This window comes from Pezoporus occidentalis, unplaced genomic scaffold (assembly GCF_034315485.1).
Source record: "Pezoporus occidentalis ecotype Australia unplaced genomic scaffold, CSIRO_AGI_Poc_V1 ctg20, whole genome shotgun sequence".
NCBI classification, from domain to species: domain Eukaryota; kingdom Metazoa; phylum Chordata; class Aves; order Psittaciformes; family Psittacidae; genus Pezoporus; species Pezoporus occidentalis.
In genome coordinates, this window is record NW_026913856.1 from 5,050,760 (window position 1) to 5,056,759 (window position 6,000).

Sequence of the window (6,000 nt, forward strand, 5' to 3'; positions counted from 1 at the left end):
GATGTGCCAGAGAACTATGAACATCTGTTGTGTGGTAAATATGCAGCCATCAGCTTTTATGCATAGCCTATAAACAAATTCAAACAAAAGAACAGGGTGATAGCTTTTATTTATATGTAACTACATAGAAGTCTGTGAATTAACTCTCCATTGTAAAACACTAATTTGGCAGATCAGCTCATCTGCAGACCACTGTCAACAGTCCACAAGGTGCATTTACCCCATATTAACCCATATAAAGTAAGGGATTCATGGGTTCAACTCTCCTCTGCCCCCTCTATTCTCCCTAAATCCCATTGCTGCCTCCCCCTTCTCTAACACTTCTCAAGGCTCTGGACACCCTCACTGATAGATCTGTTTCCCGTTGATCAGCTTCCACCTAGGATGTGCGGGTGTTGCTAGGTCACTACATTTGGTAGAGCTTAAGACAAGCAAATTCAGGCTGTCTTTCACTTTGCAGGAGCTCCCTACACCTCCGTAGCTTCATATTTCTCATTCAGCTTCTCATACCTCTACTCTGCCATGGTGCCTATGAAGACAACTGTTCAGTTGCTCTGTGTGTTGAGGACTATTGTTTCATGGCTGCCTTGCACCCTCTACCAGTACGCTCTGTCATCCACTCCGGTACTTAGAGGACAGGCTTTCTGAAAGGAGAACCTTTTTGTTGCATGTGTTTGTAGTGCCTAGCACAGCCCAGCCTCTTCCAAAGCTGAGGTAATAAAACTATACAAAGGCAACACCGTTAATTCACCTTCTCTTTCCATACAGGAAATTGCAATTGGCAGGCAGAATTTCGGTCAGACATGCATTTTGTGCTATCTCATTGAAAGCAACAGTCCATTAGGACATGTAACTGCAATGTTTAAAGCTAGAAAGGACCTCAGAAACACACCCTATTACAAAGATGGTGAATTACCATCACCGGAGCAATATTTTTATACTGTTAAAACAAGGTAAGCACACTTCATTTACTCCAGCTTAGTGGCATACTGTCAACCACAATGATATTTTATTGTTATTAAACTTGCTTTCCATGAATAGGCTCTTGGCCAATGGCTAAAGAAGCACCAGCAGAAGATGAGGAGCCTGCAGAGAGCTTAGCTGATAAGAGAATGGGTTAAAGAGAAGCTATTCTTATTTGTGTGACAATCATCTGTGAGAATATTTCCCGTCTGTGCTATTTTTGGTTCCTAGAGAGATGGCTCTTACAAGAATATGGAATTAGAATTTGAATACAGGCATAGTAAGAGCACTTTGCATGTGTGCCCACACAGCCTCCTTCCCCCACACACCTCCATCAGGGAGCTCCACTGCTGAGCAAGGTCAAGTTATAACAATAAGGCACTGCAGAAAGGTCTTTAACATTCCCAGATTGTTTAAAGGAATTAAAGCTCATCTCCTCATCTCCTCAAGGAATGTTGTTTATTTTAAGGGTCGCTGTAGCATTATATTTATAACTCATTAAAGCACCTTGGCTTGAAAATGTATGTCAAATGAGGAAACCATTACACTTAAAAGACTCGCACATGATGGCCAGATTCTGGCTGTCTTTAACCACATGGTCTACCAGAAAGAAAAGCCTTCCCTTCCTGCACAGAATTTGAAATCACAGACAAGTCGCTGCAATTATGGAAGGAGGTACTTAACCTTTCTGACATGGATTCTCTCCCACGTGTCTCTTTTGGGCAGGAGCAACTCTTAAGTGAATGCTTGTTGCAAAAAAACAGATTTACTCGAGTGGCTAAAGGGATTAATAACTTCAGGTGTAGCACACACATTCCCAATATGGTTTTAGCTGTGCGGAAAGAACACCTGGATAATGGACCCTTGTGTTGGTGGGCTCTGAGCAGAAGCAAAGTCCCTACTGCACTGATATCCCCTGCTTGAGTCAGGAGCCAAGGTGGGACAGCATGAGCAGCCCATGGACAATGATGGGTAGTGCAGTTCAGTTTTCTAACAGAACAGGTTAGCAGCCTGGTGCTGGTTACACAAAGCTATTATGCAGCAGCTGACCTGAGCAGCAGGATGGGAGCCTTTATTTCATTCAAGACTTTAAAAAGGCACTCGACTAACTCCATTTTGTCTGCCATTCATGTACATTTTAAAATTCAACCTCCCAAGGGGACTTCAGAGGGTACACTTGAAAGTCTACTCATGTAAACATCTGGGAAGGTCTGTTTGTTCTATAGAATCATAGAATCACAGAATGGTTTGGATAATCCAGTTCCAACCCCCTGCCATGAGCAGAGATGCCTCACACTAGACCATGTCACCCAAGGCTCTGTGCAGCCTGGCTTTGAGCTGCCAGGCGTAGAGCACTTACCACTTCTCTGGGCAACCTTTTCGGGTGCCTCACCACCCTCACTGTAAAGAACTTCCTTCTACTCCTGCTGGAAGTGATGATCCTGATCAAAAACGTAACACACTCTTTATCTTATGGTATCGAAAATGCAAGGCATCAATCATGCTTTCAGCAGAAGCAAAAGGAAGTCAAGCTTCTAATGTTGGGAAAGAACTGGGCTGCAAGTTTTGCTTATTGAGAAGTCATTAAAGCATCACGTCTCCATAAAATGTCATCCGTAAAAGACAGGTAGAACATTGCTGGTACAGCATTATAAACCACATACTGATGAACGAAGTCTTTATATTTACTGAGTTTTTTAATGATGTTTTTAAATGTATCCTTAATTTGTCAATGAACGTTCATATAATAACATTAATATTAAACGCACATTTCTGATAAAGCATAATTGTGAAATTATAGCTTTAGGTTTGCAAATCTCTTCCCAGATAGTAAGGAATTGCTCGTCATGCTAGTTAGTGAGGAACATGGCTCCTTGCACAGCACTGTAAACTGGAGCACGAGGATTAAATACCTTACCTAAGCTTTTGGCACACAAGATCTGCTCTCCAAAGAACAGTATAGTCCTGGCAGTCAGATATTCAGACCAGGGACCTGGCTGATTTGGCTGGATTAGACTGAAACCCTTTCTCAGCTATAGGTTTCCATGGACATCAAAGTAAGGAAGGGAGAGATGTGCATGCCCAGATCTTGTCTCAACATGGAGAGCCTGGACGTGGTCTTTTGGGTTATGCATGCATGAGGCGTTTGACAAGGCAGTGAGGCACTGCATGACTCATGTAAGCCAAACCCTTGAATGCCAGCTTCTCAAAACCAAGCATCATGCCAGTGAAAAAAGCCCATGAAGCTTCCTGGCCCTGTGGCCTACGCAGCTAATCGGATAGCAAACTCAGGTAGCCAAGAAACATTGAGCAATAGTCAATGGCAGCAGAGAAATCTTAATGGGGTGGAGAGCAGAACCTCTACCCCAGAAAGACAGATTCAGCGGAATGGCAGAAGTCAAACTTTCACCCACTTGCATGTTCGTAGGAAGAAGCAGAACATACTGTACGAAGTGAATTTTAAAATACCCAAATCTGTGGGGAAGAAGTTCAGTGTAATAACTGCACTTGGTGCTGGCTTTATCCAAGGACTCTTAGTCCGCATGCGTGCGCATTTTAATCCACTTGGAAAGCAGATTACACCAGTTTATACAAGGGCAGTCTTGGTATGGGCTGAGAGCGCCACGGAGCCAGTCAGGGAGCAGCAGTCGGTGCACTTCATGTTCACATGCCACTGCACTGTGCCGGCGTCTTCCCCAGGGGTTCCAGTAACAGAGTACTTGGAGCCCCAGTAACATTTCACCTAGCAGTAAGTAGTTTCTAGGAGACCTCAGTTAGGTCTTTCTAAAGGCTCTGATTTGACTCATTATTTTACTTTTTCTATTAAACTGAGGTCAACTCTACTTCTTTAGGACTCAAATAAAGAAATGGATCTGAAGGCATCTTACCAGTGTCCTATCACAAAGACTGTCATAGATGAGATGGAAAGAAAGGATTTCTAAAAGGAAATCTCCAGAACAGGGTAAAGGAAATGCCATGATTTCAAAAACCAAAGTTTTAGGGTCCTTCTCAGAATCAATAAGGTTCTTGCTTTGAGTTAAAATTACTTATAAAAAGGATGCTTTGGTGAAGAGCCTCATTACTGCAGTTTTTATCAACAACTTGCTGAGAATAAAACTGTATTTGTTTCCATTAAAAAACCTGAGTCTTTCAGAGAAAAGGGAGGAGTATTTACTTTGTAAAGCACAGCCCAGTTGAGATGTTCGCAAAACACTTAATGTTTTGTTGAAACATTAGTTGAAATGATAAAGCTGATGTGGTGATGCGTATTAACACAACATATTTTTCCCTTCACATTTCTCACAAGGTAGCAGTACCTCCTCCCACTACAGGCAGCAGGAGTTATAGATGTGCAGCACATAAAAAACTTAAGTCCTTTCAAAAATTTATGATAGCAAGTAAAAACCTAAGCCCAAAGATCATGAATTAACCTCTGGATCCAATAATTCCCTAACAGGACAGACAAGCTGTTTACTGCTGTATGGATATATGGATACAAAAAAAGGTTTCCATTCCCTGGTCTGCAGGCTCTGTACAAATCTCCTATCTACATGATATGAGGGGAGCTCTACAGCTGATCTAATTTGGTCTATGGCTAGTTTAATTTGCACCGTCTGCAAATAATCACTAGGGGCTAAAAGGGACCCAAAAGCCAAGCATGACAAACAGGCGTCCCTGTGTTTCTCACAGCCACACTCCTTTTCCCTTGTTTTCCTGATTTTCCTGGCTGGTAAGAGTAGCAAATACAGCTCCACTTTGACTACAGCCCCCATGCAGATGCTAAGACCCTCCCTGGACCAACAACACCTGCTTTAGACATAAATGTACCTGAGAGATTAGCCACAAAGGGCTAATTACATGAGCATAATCTACTTTAGATCTCACAGGAAAGAGGAGGCATGAGACTCAGGCCTGAAAATCAGCCTGGTCTACCCAGCCCTGCAGCATCAGCACATCCAAAAGTCATATAGAACCCACAGAAGGCTTTTTGTCTTCTCTAAAGCCAATCTCCAAGGCCACGGATTCTGCTGGGTTTGCTTTAGCTTGGCTATGTAGTGTCAACACAACAGCAGCTCCGGCTGCACGCAGATTGGTGGAGAAAGTAGGTCAACATGAGACAAGCTGTTCCCAGAGTCGCATTTCTCTCTCCTCTCCCTTCCCTTCTGTAAATGAAGAGTGCTAAACTAGTTGCTTTGTAAAGCACATAGGCGTTCACCCTGTCAAACAGCAGTAAAGCCATTCTGCTGCACAAGTTGCAGTCCTAGATGATTATTTTATCACACAATTTAGAACAATGTGCCATGTTTGTAACAGAGTTCATAGGAGACGAGACTTGTTAGTACTAAAATTCAAACTAATTACCAAAAAACTGGTTTGAGTAGTGTAAAACAAGGGGAGTATGTAAGCAAGACAAAAATAATTCTAAATATTAAATGAATATTCATTAAAAATGCATATTTTTACACAGTTTGTGGGTTTGTGTCACAGAAAATTAGTTTCTGTTAAAAATTAGTTTTCTGTCAAAAGAAAGCAGAAACTGTGTTTTAACTCAGAGCACACTGTATTCAGGGAAGAGGTCTTACATGTTCATCAAACAAACTATAACAAAACCATAGAATCACTGCTCCACAGACATGGACCTGCAATGTGAGGAGATGTGTTCTCATTTTTCAAGTCTGAGTTTCCCTTTACAAATAACTACTCCATTATACTCGGGTGGTAAAAGCAAAGAAGGAAGTGAGGAGTGCCCATGGATGGGTTAGTCACTAAACAGCCAAAATGAGCAGATTAATCCAGTATATGATTTATCCACCGTGCACACTCTGAATTATATTGGAAACCTTAAAAGGGTAGGCTGGTGACTCCTTAAACTCCTCTAGAAAGTTTATCTCCCTGTATATGTCCTGACTTACATCCTTAGAAAACAGAAAATATGACTATGAATTTATGCATGTCAATAACAGGTATTACCTTGAAAGGGCTCTCTCCCAAATCATACATGTGATCAAGTACTGAGAGCAAAAGATCTGACTTACT